Source organism: Ovis aries, chromosome 4, assembly GCF_016772045.2.
Source record: "Ovis aries strain OAR_USU_Benz2616 breed Rambouillet chromosome 4, ARS-UI_Ramb_v3.0, whole genome shotgun sequence".
Taxonomy (NCBI): domain Eukaryota; kingdom Metazoa; phylum Chordata; class Mammalia; order Artiodactyla; family Bovidae; genus Ovis; species Ovis aries.
Window position 1 is genome coordinate 24,564,323 of NC_056057.1, and position 18,973 is coordinate 24,583,295.

At 39.8% G+C, this 18,973-nt stretch overlaps 2 protein-coding genes across 9 annotated transcripts in view; both read right to left on the reverse strand.

Moving 5' to 3' along the window:
- The window catches only part of DGKB (diacylglycerol kinase beta), a 1,339,752-nt gene that overhangs the window by 1,227,479 nt on the left and 93,300 nt on the right, over window positions 1-18,973 (reverse strand). The window lies entirely within an intron of this gene.
- AGMO (alkylglycerol monooxygenase) overlaps window positions 1-18,973 on the reverse strand; it is a 504,195-nt gene that overhangs the window by 134,509 nt on the left and 350,713 nt on the right. The window lies entirely within an intron of this gene.

An 18,973-nucleotide genomic window follows, 5' to 3' on the forward strand; every position in this document is an offset into this window, starting at 1 on the left:
GTAGAATTTTATGTGCTGTTAATAGTAGGTCCTTGTTGGTTCTTTATTTTAAATATAGCACTATGTACATGCTACACTTTTAAAGAACAGAAATATAGGACCAAAATTTCTGTTTAGGTAGAGATGGATTTTGAGAAATGAAAAATTCTCTCTGCATAGGCCATTCACTTTATTATTAGCCCTGGAGAAAATAGCCCAGTATAATGTCAGCTTGCTCACTGACCACAGCAAATCATTTTGGCACTTAACTGCACACTAAATTACTCCCAAACTATTTTTAGGGCAAAAACATTGGATCCTCATCTCACAGGTATAACTCATTATCAGAGTCATGGTCTGAAGAGTTTCATATCCATGAAAAATGATGCAGCAGAATACATCATTATAAAATAAAGAATAAAACAAGAAATGCCTTTTTCTTATTATCTCCAACAAATTATCTAGCAGAAGAGACGTAAGGATATTTAATTACAAAACTTTACAGGTGGTGCTAGGAGTAAAGAACCCACTTGCCAATGCAGAAGATGTTAAAAGCGAGTTCGATCTCTGGGTTGGGAAAATCCCCTGGAGGAGGGCATAGCAAACCACTCCAGTATTCTTGCCTGGAGAATCTCATGACAGAGGAGCCTGGCAGGCTACAGTCCATAGGGTAGCAAAGAGTTGGACATGACTTAAGTGACTTAGCATGCACACACGCTGAATTATTACCTGAGTAAAAATCCAAAGAAATGTGAAAACACTGCCTTATCTTCATCTATTTTCTTAGAACCATCTTACTTCTATTTTTATCCATTTTTCCTATTGTTTAAAATAAAACTTGTGTTTCTTCCCACAGGAAATTAAAGTCTATACTTTTCCAATAGGTGATACTACAAGTCTCTACTTTGGTGGGCAAGTGATAAAATATATCTTAAATTAGCAGGTAGCTTGAGGCACATGTGGCCAAAACATGAGTTGAAGGTGCTCCAGATGTTGACAAAAAATACTTCACGACAGGCAGGGAATGTCTCAAAAGCTCCATAGAGCTCAAGGAATGGTATTTAAAACCAACTCTGCAGGTTATAAAACTGGAAAGGGGTTTGAAGGGAGGTGGAGGAAAGAGAGACACATTGTAGAAGAGGGGAGAAAGACAGGAAAAAAGGCTGGAAGGCGGTTGTGAAAGGGTCAACTAAAGGAGCCAAGAGACCCAACTCAAAATAGGAAGAGTTAGGCAGAATGGCATATTGGAAATGCATGTAGGACAGAGAAGTGAAAGAGCTCATCATTAAGAGACAAAGAAGAAGGAAAGATAATAACTAAAGGAAAATAAGTAAAAAATACCAAGAGATACAACTGATCATTAAAAAAAAAAAAAACTATCTGGCATTCCTTTGTTGTTTTGCCATAGCAATTATCTGCCAAAGCTGAAATTACAGTATTCCTCCGTGATTCACCTTAATAGACTCAGCCAGGTGCATTATCTGCAAGCATTTTCATTCAGGAGAAAAATTAGCCAATCATGAATCTGGATGTGAATTTTAGGGACAAAACTAAGTGAAACCTCTCCAAATGATATTTATGCAGTGGGCCAATCAAAATTGCATAAATTACTGAATTCAATTGCCAGGAAAGGGGGTTAAATTTAATACAGCCAGACAGCTGAGCAGCTGCTTTCATGATTTAAATAAAAACAAGCTGAAACCTTTGCTGTCAACTCAGTGATATATGACTTGTAATGGGATGTTTCCAACCTTCACTTCCATATGGCTGCCTCCACTTTAGGTAATGCTCCTTGCCTTCAGTGCGACCAACTTTTCAGAAAACATCTGGGTCCCATTCCTGCTCTGTTAGCTGCAACGCTGCCTCCTACAAACACATATGATTCATTGGATAACATCTCTCCACTTGAGATCAAATTAGGGCGTTTCATTGATAATTTTATCATGTTTATAACCAGAGATACTGCATGCAAACCCAGCAGACATTCAATCCAGAAAATTTCTTCACATGGTGGGTGTTCATACTAGTGTAGATGGCATATATAAAATGAGAGGTGAACTTTAGTAGTTGGAATTAGAAAAACAAAGAAAGGCTAGCCTCAACAGAGTAGTCTAGCGGTCTTGCTACTGACCCTACTCCTTTGTACTAGAAACTTCTCTTCATCTACACATTCCCCCTCTCTTTCCAAAAAATAAAGGGAAGGGAAGAAAAAAAGACAAACATTCTTCTGAAAGGTGGGTGTAGCACAAAAGAAAGATGAGAATTTTTCCAATTTCACTAAAGTTTCACTCAGGTCAAGGTCAAATCAAAAGGAATTTATCCTAAAATAAGAACAAAGATGCCAGAAATGACAATGGCTATGGACAAATGAAAAACTGAATATATAAAATATTCATGATTTGAACCAGGACAGTTTGTGTCTTGCGAAGTGAAAGTGTTAGTCGCTCAGTTGTGTCCAACTCTTTGCGACTCCGGACTGTAGCCGGCCAGGCTCCTCTGTCTATGGGGATTCTCCAGGTAAGAATATTGGAGAGGGTTGCCAGGCTCTCCTCCAGAGGGTCTTCCCAACCCAGGGATCAAACCGAGGTCTCCCACATTGTGGGCAGATTCTTTACTGTCTGAGCCACCAGGGAAGCCTCTTGCAAAGCAAACCCCAAAGCCCACATTTCTGTGAAGATATTCACTACTGTAACATCCAAAACAAGATAGATGTTATCCTGAAAAGGGGATTTGAAATAGTCACTTGATATGTTAAGATCATGCCCCCAATAATTGGTTTGCAAGCTGTAACAATCACTAAAATCAAACACTATGTCCATTTTTAGTTCATGAAACAAATTAATATAATGTATACTATTTGCATGAATTTCTCTCATTTTAATACAGCAAGCATCTACACGCTGCTGCTGCTGCTAAGTCACTTCAGTCGTGTCCAACTCTGCGTGACCCCATAGATGGCCTCCCACCAGGCTCCCCCGTCCCTGGGATTCTCCAGGCAAGAACACTGGAGTGGGTTGCCATTTCCTTCTCCAATGCATGAAAGTGAAAAGTGAAAGGGAAGTCGCTCAGTCATGTCCGACTCTTAGCAACCCCATGGACTGCAGCCTACCAGGCTCCTCCGTCCATGAGATTTTCCAGGCAAGAGTACTGGAGTGGGGTTCTATTGCCTTCTTCATGTAGGCACATAAAAAATTTAAATTAAATTTTATAAGACGATTACTTTCCCCATTAAAAGTCAACAAAATGGAGGTAGAGAAGCAGGGGGAGGAGGAGGAGGAAGAGAGGGGAAGAAAAAGAACAGCAGTAGAACCAGTGGCTGACTGGGGCTGACTGCAGAAACCGAGAATTTTGTTTCAGGAAAGGAGTTGGGGGGGAAGCAGTAGCAGTTAAAGAAGAGGGTTTTTGTTTTGTTTTGTTTTTCTTACAAAAATATAGCAAGTTTCTTACACTTCCCCCCTTATAGTTAGTTACAAGTTTCTTTACTACTCTGAAAATTTTAAAGGTCAAAAAAGTTCACCAATGAAGACAACTGGGGAGTCCAACTTCTACATAAGAACCAGCATGTAATTTTCTGGGCCTTACTGCAGGCCTTTCCAAAGACTTTCCCTGGCACCCCTCCAGTGGGGAAGCTGCCCTCCGGAATCAGCCTTGGTGCAGGTGCTGGGGGAGTTTCCTTCCAGGACTCAGCCTTTCCCTTCTCCTCCCCCGCCCCTCCCCATCCCCAGCTCAGGTGGGAAAAGCTCTTTCACATACTGACTTTCAGAGCCCAGGCAACTTCATTCCCAGCTTTCTTGACCCCAGGTCTTGGGCAAAGGTCTTCTTTAGATGCCTCTGCTGAGACCTCCTGGTGGGGAAATGTCAGGGCAATTTACAAGATTCCCTACTGTCTGAGAACCCTGGATTTTTTTTCCACTCCGAGCCCTTTCCCCTTGCTCTCTCTCCAACCCAGGGTGTCTTAAAACTGCCAGAGCATTTTATTGGGAGCTCCGTCAGCACTAAGCCATGATCCACGACCCCCTCCACCCCAACCTCCATGTCTGTGCTAATCCACTTCACCCTCCACCTGTTCAAGGAGACTTCAGCACAGGGTGTCTGCGCCTCCTCTGGTTGTGGACGACTGCTCCTACCATTGTGGTTTTAGAGGCTTAATCAGCAATTCTGACACCTGGCAGCTCAGCACTCTCTCTTGCAGGTCAGCTGAGCCCCAGACAGTAAGAATGCACACAATTCACTCATTTATAATGTAAAGCATCATCAGAAGAGGTTTTTCAGAGCATCAGAAAATACAAATTAATTTCTCATTAGTTCCTGAATATATGAGTTTGATGGTTACAGTAGGGCAAACAGGTTACAAGAGAACAGGAACAGATCATTGCTATCTTCTGTTTGGGCTTCCCACATGGTGCTAGTGGTAAAGAATCCCCCTGCCAATGCAGGAGAGGTAAGAGACACTGGTTTGATCACTGGGTAGGGAAGATCCCCTAGAGGAGGGCATGGCAACCCACTCCAGTATTCCGGCCTGGAGAATCCCATGGACAGATGGAGCCTGGCGGGCTACAGTCCACTGGGTCACAAAGAGTCGGACATGACTGAAGCAACTTAGCAGGTATGCACCTTCTGTTACACTGAAAAACTTGCTCAGCTTCTAAGACACTTTTACGATTTATGTTTCACAATCAAAACCTATCAATAAGACACCGTGATGGATGCTTCTGCAATCATCTCTCACTTTCCCAGCAATGTGAGCCAGTCTGTACCTGCTTGGTCTTCCACATTCTCCATCTCACCATAAAGCATAGATCACATTGTCCTCTCTCACCCTTCATGAGCTTTCCCTGAAGTTCTACTTCATATTTAACATAAGGCAAAATGTGTCTTGTATTTTATGATGTGATTATATTTTAAGAGAAAACTCACATGTTCAACATCATGCCCTTTAAGAAATTACATGTTTGTGTTTATTCAATAGCTCTACATAATGTGACCTTAATCAACGGATATACATATTTCATGTTGCAAAGCAAAACCTAGTGGAGCCAGTCAGACCTGGGTTAGGCTCCTAGCTCTTCTAGGCATTAGTGAATTATCTATGGGGATAATATTACCATCTTGCTGGGTTGTATGAGGGTAAAATGAAATAATGTGATATTCAACACCTATTTCTTCTCTTTCTTCTGCACCTCTTTTCATATGTAACTGGTTAAAAAGCTGCTCAACTTTGTGGCCCAGACATAGCACGGTGTCACAGCCAGTGTAACACCAATCTGACAATCAAAAGTAACGGAGAGGTAGTTTATAATTCCTTGCAAACTCTTCAAAAAATATCAAAGGGGAATTACGCACAGAAAATAAAAAGCTCAAAATCATTTTCACCATCTTTTCTTCCAAAGGCATATTTGTCATATAAGTGTATCTGTTCTCTATCTCTCTCACAAAAATCTCCGAAGTGATTTTCAAAATTTCTTCATCCTCACATCTGCTGAATGTTTTCTTCTCTTTTCCTAAACTATCAAGCTGACCTCTCCAATGCAAAGCATTCGGCTCTTACCATTACTCCTTTGCTGACTTTGTCCGATGCTAGTCTAAGGATCTGACTGCGAACATCTGCTCCTTACCAGGCATGGGACGTGGAGAGGTGGAGTACCCATAGGCACAGGGGGAAATAGGATTTGTGAAGCTAACTGACTTGCGCAAGGTCACAAATTTGGGAAATGCAAGATTTAGCATTCACTTTTTAAAAAGTTATTTTTAAAGGAGAATAATTGCTTTCCAATGTTGCTTTGGTTTCTGCTGTACAACATGAATCAGACATATGTATCTATATGTCCCCTCCCTCTTGAGATCCCTCCCACCCACCCCCACCGACCCTTCTAGGTCATTAGAGAGCACCCCTGAGCTCCCTGTGCCACACAGCAGCTTCCCCCTACCCAACTATTTTAAACATGGTAGTGTACATAGGTCAGGGCTACTCTCTCCTTTTATCCCACCCTCTCTTTCTCCCACTGTCTCCTCGTCCTTCCCTCCTTCTCCCCTTGGCTGTCCTAGTTCCAGTCCTTTCTTTTCATAACCCAAACAGCCTTAATCATGCATCAGCACGTCAGAATACATGAGGCAGAAAAATGTGAGTCTTGCACTCCTGCTGACTTGACTGACAACAGGATTGGGGAAGAGCTCAAAGTATTCAGTTAATTAACATCAAAATAGTTTACAAAGAAAGGATTTCTGCCTTAAGAACTTAAAACGTCTGTGCTACACAATTTGAAGAATCTGATTTAATAAAAAAAAAAAAAAAAAGAGAAAATCAGCCAATTGGTAGAACCTGACTCAAAGGAAGTTTAGGCTAACAAAATTGCCCTAATTAAAGTCCGACACTTCAGTACTCTATAAAAACACAATAATTACATCAAGATTTAACTTTAAATGTATAAACCACACACACACACACACACACACACACACACACACACACACACATACAAAGAAACAAAAAATCCCATCTGGTTCAACCTATCATTTTAAGTAGGTAGTACTAGTGATAAGTGACTAGGAGGAAAAAACTTAGGATGCCTTCAAAAGCAGACAAGAGGCTCAAAATGGGATCACTTACACTAAGTCCACATCACCAGAAAAACCTGAGACTTAATAAGTAACCAAATAACAGTTTCAAATCCCCCCCCCCCCCCCGCCCACGTCCCCCTGCCCCCAGAAACATAATGTTAATAAGTCAGTCTGGAATTTCCTGCCCAGCACCAGTGAGGGAATTTGCCTGATAGATCCCTTCCAACACCAAAGAAAGAAGTCCACCCCTTCCTTGTTCCTGCCACTTTCTGCCTACAAAAACCTTCCACTTTGTACAGCTTCACAGAAGGAACTCCTATTTGTTAGATGGCTGCTGCGTCTGCGTGGCTTCAGTCGTGTCTGACTCTGTGTGGCCCCATAGACAGCAACCCACCACGCTCCTCTGTACCTGGGATTCTCCAGGCAAGAGTACTAGAGTGGGTTGCATTTCCTTCTCCATTTGTTAGATGGGATACTACCCAATTCATGAATAATTAAATTAAACCTATATATTTACCCAGTTGAATTCTGTCTTTTAAGGAGAAGGAGGGGCTTTCCCTGGCAGTTCAGTGGTTAAGACTTTCCTTCCCCTTTCCAACACAGGGGGTGCAGGCTCCATCCCTGGTCAGGGAACTAAGATCCCACATGCCTCACTGCCAAAAAATCAAAACATAAAAAATAAACTATAAAGATCAAAACATAAAACAAACAGGAAGCAAAAAAAAAATCAAAGCATAAAATTGTTACATTAAAATGTAACATTTGTTATATAAAATTGAAACATGCAATAAAGGCTTTAAAAAAATAGTGCACATCAAAAACAAAAAATCTTCATATAAAATAAAAAGAGAAAAGGAAAAGGACAGAAGAGCTCCAAGAGAAATGAACAAGCCATTTCAAAGAGGAAGTAGAGATTATAAAATATCAAATGGTGGCATAGGTGGAACTTTATATCATGCTTTCTCTCCTAAAGTCACACTGTTGTCCTAAAATAATAATCACTTACTATTTTTTGATTCATTATCAACTCTCAAAAAAAAAAAATCCCAAGAATACAAAGGGAAAAATTGAGGACATCAGAAAAAAAGAAAGGGGATTCAAAAACTCCAAATTTATAGGTTTTTACATGAGCATATTATTATTATTATTGTTTTAAAACTCCATGAAAAAGTTTTATGATAAGTGTGTTAAAAGGTGTGGGGAAACACAAGTCCATCAAAAATGCTAGCCACTCCTGTGTACTCCTCTATCTGGGTGTAGGGAAACCCTAGGACTCACAATGCATAGCAGGCAAAGTCCAGACAAGATACACCTCACTCCAGGGAGCGTGATGGTGGTGGTGATTTAGTCTCTAGGTCATGTCTGACAATTGCGACCCCATGGACTGTAGCCTGCCAGGCTCCTCTGTCCATGAGATTCTCCAGGCAAGAATACTGGAGTGTGTTGCCATTTCCTTCTCCAGGGGATCTTCCTGACCTAGGAATTGAACCTGGGTCTCCAGTATCGCCGGCAGATTCTTTACCGACTGAGCTATGAGGGAAGGAGATATGGAAATCAAATATGGAAAACCAGTGATAAAAGTGATGGTAGAGAACAGAGCACCAGGGGTTGGGGAGAGGGGATTAGGCAATTATTGCTTCAAAGTTACAGCATTTTTGTTTTGGATGATGGAAAAGTTTGGAAGTAGTGGGAATAGATATATAGCATTGTGAGTATACCCCATGCCACTGAACCATACAACTGAAACGCTGACTTAAAATACACTGAATGGTAGAATTAGAAATGGTCAAATTAATCAATTTTCTTTGTGAAAATTTTACCACAGTTGAAAATAAAAGAATGAAAGAAGCAGAGAATAAGTGACAGCAAGGAACAAAAGCCAGAGGAAATTGTGTGGCAATTTAAAGATTAATAACAGCAATGGATTAACCACAGCAAGAAGACTTACTACTTAGGCTGGAGGGACCAAGGGAGTTACCAGAGTCTGGGAGACAAGGTCATAAGACTGCAACAACTGGAAAAGCTGTAACCGCCAAAGAAACACAACCACTGCTAAAGACGGTATCCAGAGCAGTAAGAATTCTGAATTCTGCCATCTTCCCAACTATCCGTTTCCCACTGCTGCCCTACAGCGGCCATGAACCTGTGTACAAGCCCCTGTGTCCTTGTCTTTCGAAGTAAAATGCTGACTCTAGAGTTAATGACTGGGAAATGTGAAGGTGCAGAAACAAAGACTAGCTGTTGGGCTAAAGAACTGGCAACAAGTGAGACCATAATTCTGCCATACAGCAGAATCACTGAACTTTATCTGTACAGATAAAGGCCTGGTACACATTCCTAAGTTGTTTTTACAGGAAGCAGCGCCCTTCACCCTCTGCCAGATGAAAACTGCTGACCACAAGAATACAACCCATAAGGCTGGTTGGTGATGCTTGAAACTTCACCTGAGGCAAACCAATCCAAGAATTGTCCATGAGCTGATCACACCCTGCTCCTTGAACACTATAAAACTCCTCACTACCCCCTCCAGTGTGGATCACATGGTCTTCAGGGCATTAGCCCACTGTGGCCCCCTTTGCCTGGCAAAGCAATAAAAGCTACTCCTTTTCACTTCACCCAAAACTCTCTCCCTGTTTCTAGTCGGCATAGGTGAATAGAGGTCGAGTTTTGGCAACAGCCAGAAGGCACCCCACTCCAGTACTCTTGCTTGGAAAATTCCATGGACGGAGGAGCCTGGTGGGCTGCAGTCCATGGGGTCACGACTGAGCAACTTCATTTTCACTTTCCACTTTCATGCACTGGAGAAGGAAATGGCAACCCACTCCAGTGTTCTTGCCTGGAGAATCCCAGGGATGGCGGAGCCTGGTGGGCTGCCATCTATGGAGTCGCACAGAGTCGGACATGACTGAAGCAACTTAGCAGCAGCAGCAGCAGCAGCAGCAGAACTAGGTGGAAGAAAGGCTAAGGAGCCCAGCAACGGACTCGGTGGGGTTCAGCCCCCTCAGTCTAGAGCAGAGCAAGGAAAAGGCAAGGACTGGATCTGGGAGAAACCAGCAAGTAAGCCTCATGCCAACCTTCAAAGCTGGTGGGGTGAGGTTTGGCATGTCCTAAAAACATCTCATCAAAAATAAGGATTTTGACTAAATTATAAAACACATTAAAGAAAGGAACTCAAAATAAATCTTCCCCTGAAACTCAATGAGTAACAACAACTTTGGAAAGGGATTTAAAATAGTTCTTTCCATCCATTTACTTTTGGGACCACAGATGAATTTATATTTACCAAATAGATTATAATGTGACTCTTCCAACATGAGGCTCATAATTTCCTATCTCAAAGGAGACTTAGTTGTTATCTTGCCATCTCTGCAAGATCATGCCTTATTCTCCGTGAATGTCTATCTCTCCCAGGGTTAATGTCATATACTAATATCTGTTTCATCTGCCCATCACAGCAGGACAAAATATGTCTTGACTCACTTATCTGCTTATGATGCCTTCATTCAGTTGGACACTGATCTTCCTTGCACTCAAACTATTTTCAAAATATGCCACCCAAGAAAGAGTTTACAAAACATCTCTTGGTGAGACACTTTATTCCTTAAAAACCTGCCCATGGCTTTTTTTTTATAGCATAAACTCTCAAAGTCTTTGGTCTACAGTAAGGGTCAGCAAAATTTTTCTGGAAGGGAACACACAGTAAATATTTCAGGTTTTGCAGGCCATAGGGTCTCTGTCACAACCATTCACTTCTACCATCGAAGTGCTAAAGCAGACTCAGACAATTTGTAAACAGGAGAGGCTATATGCCAATGAAGCTTTACTTATGTACACTGACACCTGAATTCCATATAATTTATGTGTCATGAAATAGTCTTCTTTTGACTATTACTCCACTATTTAAACATATAGGAACTATTCATAGCTTGTTCAGTTCACTTCAGTCGCTCAGTCGTGTCCGACTCTTTGAGACCCCATGAAATGCAGCCTGCCAGGCCTCCCTGTCCATCACCAACTCCTGGAGTTCACTCAAACTCATGTCATCGAGTCAGTGATGCCATCCAGCCATCTCATCCTCCGTCGTCCCTTCTCCTCCTGCCCCCAATCCCTCCCAGCATCAGAGTCTTTTCCAATGAGTCAACTCTTCACATGAGGTGGCCAAAGTACTGGAGTTTCAGCTTTAGCATCATTCCTTCCAAAGAACATCCAGGACTGATCTCCTTTAGAATGGACTGGTTGGATCTCCTTGCAGTCCAAGGGACTCTCAAGAGTCTTCTCCAACACCACAGTTCAAAAGCATCAATTCTTCGGTGCTCAGCTTTCTTCACAGCCCAACTCTCACATCCATACATGACCACTGGAAAAACCATAGCCTTGACTAGATGGACCTTTGTTGGCAAAGTAATGTCTCTGCTTTTGAATATGCTATCTAGGTTGGTCATAACTTTTCTTCCAAGGAGTAAGCGTCTTTTAATTTCATGGCTGCAGTCACCATCTACAGTGATTTTGGAGCCCCCCAAATAAAGTCTGACACTGTTTCCACTGTTTCCCCATCTATTTCCCATGAAGTGATTTCCCACTAAGTGATCTTAGTTTTCTGAATGTTGAGCTTTAAGCCAACTTTTTCACTCTCCTCTTTCACTTTCATCAAGAGGCTTTTTAGTTCCTCTTCATTTTCTGCCATAAGGGTAGTGTCATCTGCATATCTGAGGTTATTGATATTTCTCCCAGCAATCTTGATTCCACCTTGTGCTTCCTCCAGCCCAGTGTTTTTCATGATGTACTCTGCATATAAGTTAAATAAGCAGGGTGACAATATACAGACTGGAGATACTCCTTTTCCTATTTGGAACCTGTCTATTGTTCCATGTCCAGTTCTAACTGTTGCTTCCTGACCTGCATATAGGTTTCTCAAGAGGCAGGTCAGGTGGTCTGTATTCCTATCTCTTTCAGAATTTTCCACAGTTTATTGTGATCCACACAGTCAAAGGCCATAGCTTGTGGGCACCACTAAAATAAAAGGCAGACTACAGACCCCTGTTTACAATGTAACATTTCCTAAGGTCTGGCCCCTGCCCTCTTTTTAGTCATATGTCTTCCTATCCTCTATTCTTACTCTGTAGTTTAGTTATGCTGAGCTACATACCACTCTGAGCATATTATATCTCATCCTATTTGCTACGTTTCCTCTGCCTGGAATGACTCTTCTTTTTTCTACACATTCTGCAAATTGCTGCTCAAAGAGATCCTCCTCTGAGACTTCCTCAGGCCACCGAGTCCTTTATCCAATATTTCTCATAACATCTCATTGCCTATAATAGTGTTTGTGCCCAAAGTTCTTACTGTACTGAAGCTATCTCTGTATTTTCATTCCTATTGCCCTTTAGCTTCATATATACAAAGAGTTTCCTTGTTTTGTTTGCGTTTTCATCCCTAGAATTTTATAAAATACCTAGAGTATGCAAATACTCTAGTGGTTAATTGTGCTTTGAATGGAGTGCCAATTAACTAAAATAAAATTTCACTCTTCATCATAACAAGTAAAGTAACCACTGTGAAGGTTGAGCTTAGCAGTATTTCCTCATCTAAGCACTGGGGATTAAATTATCACTAGAAAAAAAAAATATCACCAGAAAAGATCTTGATGCTGGGAAAGACTGAGGGCAGGAAAAGAAGAGGGTGACAGAGGATGAGATGATTGGATGGCACCAACTCAACAGACATGTGTTTGAGCAAACTCCAGGGGATAGTGAAGGACAGGGAAGCCTGTGCTCAGTTCATGGGGTCATAATTTAGTGGCTGAAGAACAACAATCATAAGTTAAGAGTTCCTTCAAACCTGACTCGGCTCACAGACAACTACTACAATCCTTCCAGCATCCTGGTTCCTGTTAGTGTAGAAATAAGTTGTCATGTTTTGGCTTTATTTTGTCTTCGCTTTTCCCAGACATTAATTAATTATTGTTTTGGAAAACAGATCCTAAAGAAGAAAAATAGAGATTGAGGTCACTATTGCCTCCAAGAGCCACAGAATCTTGGGAACATGCAGATTAAATGCCCAGAAATCATACTGGTGATGTTTAGTCAATTTTATTCTCTTCGGATAGAAGAAGGAAATAATTCATTTGGAGAAGTAATTTAAAACATTGCTTTTTAAAAACAAGCTGGTAAACAAGGCAATACTGTCTTCCAGACGACACAATTGACATGATTTTTAAAGGAAAAACTGGGAGACTAGAGAAGAAATTACACACCCAAAGTAATTCTTTCTTCTCTGCACTTTGGTATCTTGTAGGAGAGGATACCTAGAAACATTAGTGGGTGGGCAATCTGAGGAACAACTTTAAAACAGTGTTTCAAACATCTAAAGAAATATTAAATAAAGGAAATGAGATATTCTTTTCTATGTCTTGAGTAAGAGGAGCAAGTGAAAGGAAAGTAAGTTAAAAGGAAAATAAGTTACACAGTTTTAAAACATTACCAGTGTATAACCAGCAGAGATTCAGAAAGGATTCCTTATTTGAAGACAATTTTTTCTGAAGGATTTTAAGGAAAAATCTATCTATGTGAGGTAGCTTGTTATTGTACAAGATGTTATTGTATTTTTCATAAATTTAGAGGGCAGTCATGTTTATTAACAAAATATAGAACATCAAGAGACAACTTTTGATAGGTAACTATGGCAAAAGAAAATAAGGATCTCTGTCTTGAAACATTTATATTAGATATTAGATGTGAAAATACTGTGTTAAGATCACTGCTTTGACTTAGACATAAGAGGTTATGTACAGAAAAAATAACTGGTTCCAGAACTAAAGTGTGTAACTCAAAAGCTTAAAGTCACAGATGATATTATTGGCCAGTGCAATAAAGTGAAAGACAATCAACTAAGATGTGAATTAAAAATACAAAATTTTAATACCAAGAGATTTGGGCAGGCTGCCCTCCTTTTACCTATTAGAAGTTGTCCTAATTTAAAAGTTCGAGTCTAATTACTGGTTAGTGGCAAAAAGTTGGTCTGGGTCTTTTTTATACACCGTAGATTTTCACAGTACTTCCAAAGTCAAAATTCTCTTAAAAACTTTCCAAACACTGTAATTACATGAAAATAGACTGAAGGTCATGACAAGTGCAACCATCATCTAAAACCTAAACAACTAAGAAACAAGAAACAGCTATCTAAGAAATAGAAAATATTCAAACCCCAGTATAAAAAGTGAAGACCTCTTCATGATGAAGGCAAAGAAAGAGCCACTGAATGCTTTTCTTCTATAACCATTGTGTAACCAGCCTCTAATTTGCTTTATAACTCTTGGAACTTCCTGAAAGATTATTTTGCTATGAAGCTCTGTCTCTGCACATATTCACACCAGACAGTGGAGAGAAAGCAAGGGGAAGTAGCTTCCAGAAGCAGCAGTGGAGCTCCAGAACATGTGGGTGGAGGAACTCTACCAATGTTGTCTGTTCTTTTCTTCTTAGGAGGGTCATGCTTATGTCAGAGTTTTCAGACATTTTCACCAGAAAAGATGAAAGAAACATTAGGGAAAAAAAGAAGCTCATGCAGACAACCTTATCCTTTGTATCCTTTATGTTCTTTTCATCTGTGAGAAGTAATATGTCTACTTGGTATTTAAGATCTTGTCTACAGCTCTGTGACAATGTCTACATAGCATACTTGAATTAGATACAGAGATTTTTTTTTTTCCCTTGCCTATAGAACAATTTACATTTAAAATCTGACCACACAGAACTACGGAATTTCAAGTCTGTTTCAGGATGTGGGATATAAAATGTCAAGGAAACTAAAAGATATCCTTCTGTAAGAGTTTGGTGAAGATAAGAGTTCCTCTTGCAGGTGTAAAATATCCAACATTGTCCTTTAAATAATAGTTATATACGTATAGATTGACCAAGAGAACCTAAAGTGGAAGTCACTCAGTTGCGTTCAACTCTTTGTGACCCCATGGACTATGCAATCCATGGAATTCTCCAGGCTAGAATACTGGAGTTGGTAGCCGTTCCCTTCTGCAGGGAATCTTTCCAACCCAGGTCTCCCGCACTGCAGGTGGATTCTTTACCAGCTGAGCCGCTAAAGATTCCCTCAGGCCCATCAGACTTTTGACAGTATTCATCCAGACTCCAGGCCCCTGATCTCCCTCTTTTCAAAGTATTAGTTTAGAAAACTTGGAGTTGTAAATTATTTCTCTGTGCCTTTGAGATGATAGCCTCACAGCCTCTCACCAGTCTTCCTACGCAGACATGTCTTTCTCAGGGACCTGGAAGCCATTGTTCTGAAATGTAATCAACAGGACAAGAGCCTGTCTCCAGTGTCTATGGGAAGGTAGCAGCCTAACTTCAGTAAGCGACAATTATCAAACGCAGATGGTCTTATTACACTGCCCAACCTCCCCACAAACATCCTCAGGTACTCTTCCTTAAACTCACCCCGGCATTTACAAACCCTCTCATGTTTGGCTTTAGGGGAAGTGAGTTCAGTTTCGCTCCAGTATCTCAATAGTCTCGGCTCTATTGCAATATTCTTAAATAAAGACTTTCTTGCCATTTTAACAAGTATTAAGTTATTCCTCTTCTACAATACACACACCCATATACACACATATGCAGGCACACACATGTATTTTTAAAGCAAATTATATTTTAAATTATTCATAATTTTTAATGTTGTTAATAAAATTATTCTAAAGTTTAAAACATAATGTAAAAAGATTATACATTAAAATTAATATCTGAAAAATAAAGGAAATTCAAATGTATGAATTTCACAGAATTTGAGAAAATGAAAATGACACAATTTGTTTTTAAAATTTTCCAATTTCTCATACTATTATCATAAAAAAATTATATCCTAAAATATAATTAGTGGTCATGGAAAATTATAGGTGTAATTATTTTGAAAATAAAAATATTTTAAATGTCCTAAGGTATTCAATAATATTAATAATTTTAATTATACTAATTTAAGTAGAACAAAATCTTAATATTAATAATTTAATGACACATTTCTCTATTACTACATGTCAGGTACTATTTAAAGTTGTTTTCAATCAATCAATATAATGACTTTATGAAATAGGTCTTATTATATCCTGTTTTATAGACAAACACACTGGGGCACAGAGAGGTTAACTAACTTGCCCAAGGTCACACAGATAGTGAGTAGCAGAAGTGAGATTTGAGTTTGGGAAATCTGGTTCTACGTCTGTGCCCTTAGCCTATAGAAGACCAACTTCCCAAATATCCCCAATACCACCTGTCGATAAGACAAGGTAGAGTGGGCTTCTTATTGCCTTGCAGGGTAAAATACTTCCAGAGCTGTAGACAGAATCAAAGGTCAGAACATCAAATGAAAGCTAGGGTTAAGGCTAGGGTTAAAGCTAGGGTTAAGGTGTGACTTGATTAGGATTGGCCAAAGATCCAGATACAATAGTCTAGGATTGCTGGAAACAACAACCTAAAAATTTGAGGCAATTTGAGGCAAAAGATTTAAAGAATTGAGGGCACAAACTGTCTGTTGAAGTTTTCCGTTAAAGACAGTTCAGTCTGGACCTCTATGAAACATCAAGCTATTCTCATGGGCTAAAGTCATGCCAAAGAAAACAATGGAACAGTAAAGTCACCCGAATGTCCATGCTAGGCTGTATGGAGGTCTGGCAATTTGGTCTTGCTGTCTAAGCTGGGTGTGGGAGTATATACTTTGGGTTCTTAATATCTCTTAAAAGACTACTATAGCAATTTGATATGTTTTTTAAAGCACCATTTATGTTAATAAACCAATCAGGATAAATGATAACTTAACTAATGTGTTTTATAAATAACTTAAGTTGCTGTGATTTGATTCAATGTAGATGTGTCTGCAAATTAACATATTTTGAACAACCTCCTGAATTTAATACAACTGTTTATGGACCTCAATGGCTTTTAGCCTTAAAAGCAAACCTTAGAGCATAGTTTGGAGAAGGCAATGGCACCCCACTCCAGTACTCTTGCCTGGAAAATCCCATGGATGGAGGAGCCTGGTGGGCTGCAGTCCATGGAGTCACTAAGAGACGGACACAACTGAGCGACTTCACTTTCAATTTTCACTTTTATGCACTGGAGAAGGAAATGGCAACCCACTCCAGTGTTCTTGCCTGGAGAATCCAAGGGATGGGGGAGCCTGGTGGGCTGCTATCTATGGGGTCGCACAGAATCGGACAGGACTGAAGTGACTTAGCAGCAGCAGCAGCAGCAGCAGCAGCAGCAGCAGCAGCAGAGCTTAGTTTAGGACATTTTAGTACAGGCTGTTTTTCAAATGTGTATTTTCTTATCTGTGCATTTTCCACCTAACATTTTCCATTGTAACAATCTTTTCTCTTTTAGGGAGGGGTAGGGCCACCTAAGAGAAACAAAGAATCTTAAGGGTGCCACATGCATGGGAAATCAGAGGAGGTTATGAATAGGTTTGATGTTGTTTGGCCTGGGTGAGGTGATTTTAAAGTAAGTCTGTAAAGGAAGACAACTATTTGGAATTGGACAAAGGTCATGTGAAATGACAGTTTTAGGTTGGAAAACTCAGCTTTGTATTAGAAGTGAGACTTTGTGAACAAGTTGATAAATAAGTTATCTTAGTTGATTCACAATCTTATCACCAGGTGGGATTTTGGATTTCCTTTTTCTTTCAGTTCAGTCACTTAGTCCTGTCTGACTCTTTGTGACCCCATGAATCGCAGCACGCCAGGCCTCACTGTTCATCACCGTCTCCCGGGGTTCACTCAGATTCACGTTCATTGAGTCAGTGATGCCATCCAGCCATCTCATCCTCTGTCATCCCCTTCTCCTCCTGCCCCCAATCCCTCCCAGCATCAGAGTCTTTTCTAATGCGTCATCTCTTCGCATGAGGTGGCCAAAGTACTGGAGCTTCAGCTTTAGCATCATTCCTTCCAAAGAAATCCCAGGGCTAATCTCCTTCAGAATGGACTGGCTGGATCTCCTTGCAGTCCAAGGTACTCTCAAGAGACTTCTCCAACACCACAGTTCAAACGCATCAATTCTTTGATGCTCAGCCTTCTTCACAGTCCAACTCTCACATCCATACATGACCACTGGAAAAACCATAGCCTTGAGTAGACAGACCTTAGTCGGCAAAGTAATGTCTCTGCTTTTGAATATGCTATCTAGGTTGGTCATAACTTTCCTTCCAAGGAGTAAGCATCTTTTAATTTCATGGCTGCAGTCACCATCTGCAGTGATTTTGGAGCCCCCCAAAATTAAGTCTGCCACTGTTTCCACTGTTTCCCCATCCATTTCCCATGAAGTGATGGGGCCAGATGCCATGATCTTAGTTTTCTGTAGAGACAGACTACTAGATTCAAATTCTCTTTCTGTTGATAGACCAGTAGTTTACATGATAGGAAGTTTATAGGAATGAAATCAGATATCAAGTCAAATACATTTTTAAATCAGAATGTTTGGAATAAATTATCATTTAGTAATAAACAATATCAACAGTCTTAAGACTGAATGCTGGAGGAAAGAAGTCAAAGACCAATGAAGCTGGGCTGCTGACTTGTCATTATGAAAATCCAGTCCCTCATATGGACACACGTTAGTTCCAGAGACCAGGACAGAGAATTAAATTGATCAATGTACAACTGATTTAAAAACTGCATCATATAAAAGGGGTAAAGAATTTATATGATTAATCAATAAAACTGAAATTATATTAGAGAAGGACCTAAGTATTTATATAATTACCACCATCCCCAGTGTATGGTTAAAAAAAAACACACTCTAGGAAAAGAAACATAAGCTAAATTACATACAATATAAAATAAATATGTGAAATAAATGAATAGAAGCTATATTACCTGACAATTATAGTATCTTAATTACATTTAAAAAAATAAAAAGCTTTAATTTATTGAATTATAGAAATAAGGTAAGTAACATTAAATGTAGATAATAGATGCTACTACAGATTTTACGAGATTCACTAACCTAAGATGGAGAAAAATTTTAAGTCAGAAAATAAGCATTATTGTTTGGACAGAGAGTTTGGGACAGAATATGGGAATAGCTCAAAGGAATTTCTTATATTACTTTTAAGGCCCACTCTGTCACGATATTTATAATTTTATAATACTTTAAAAATTTAAATGAAAAAAGAACTCCTTAGTGTTAATACACACAGAATGGTCAGATCTCAAGGGACTGCTTTTACATCCTGCTCACTAAATCCAAAGCATCAGGAAAGTAATCTTCAAATTAAATGTAAGCAAAGTATCTCTTTTAGAGTTGGGTGGTAAACATTCTTTGTTCTCCCAAGAAGCTACAGCATCATTATTTTCTAGACTACCCTATTATTGTGATGTCATCTGGAGACCCAAAAGTGCATCTGGTGAAAATTGATGGACCCTTGTTACACAGAAATCCTATGA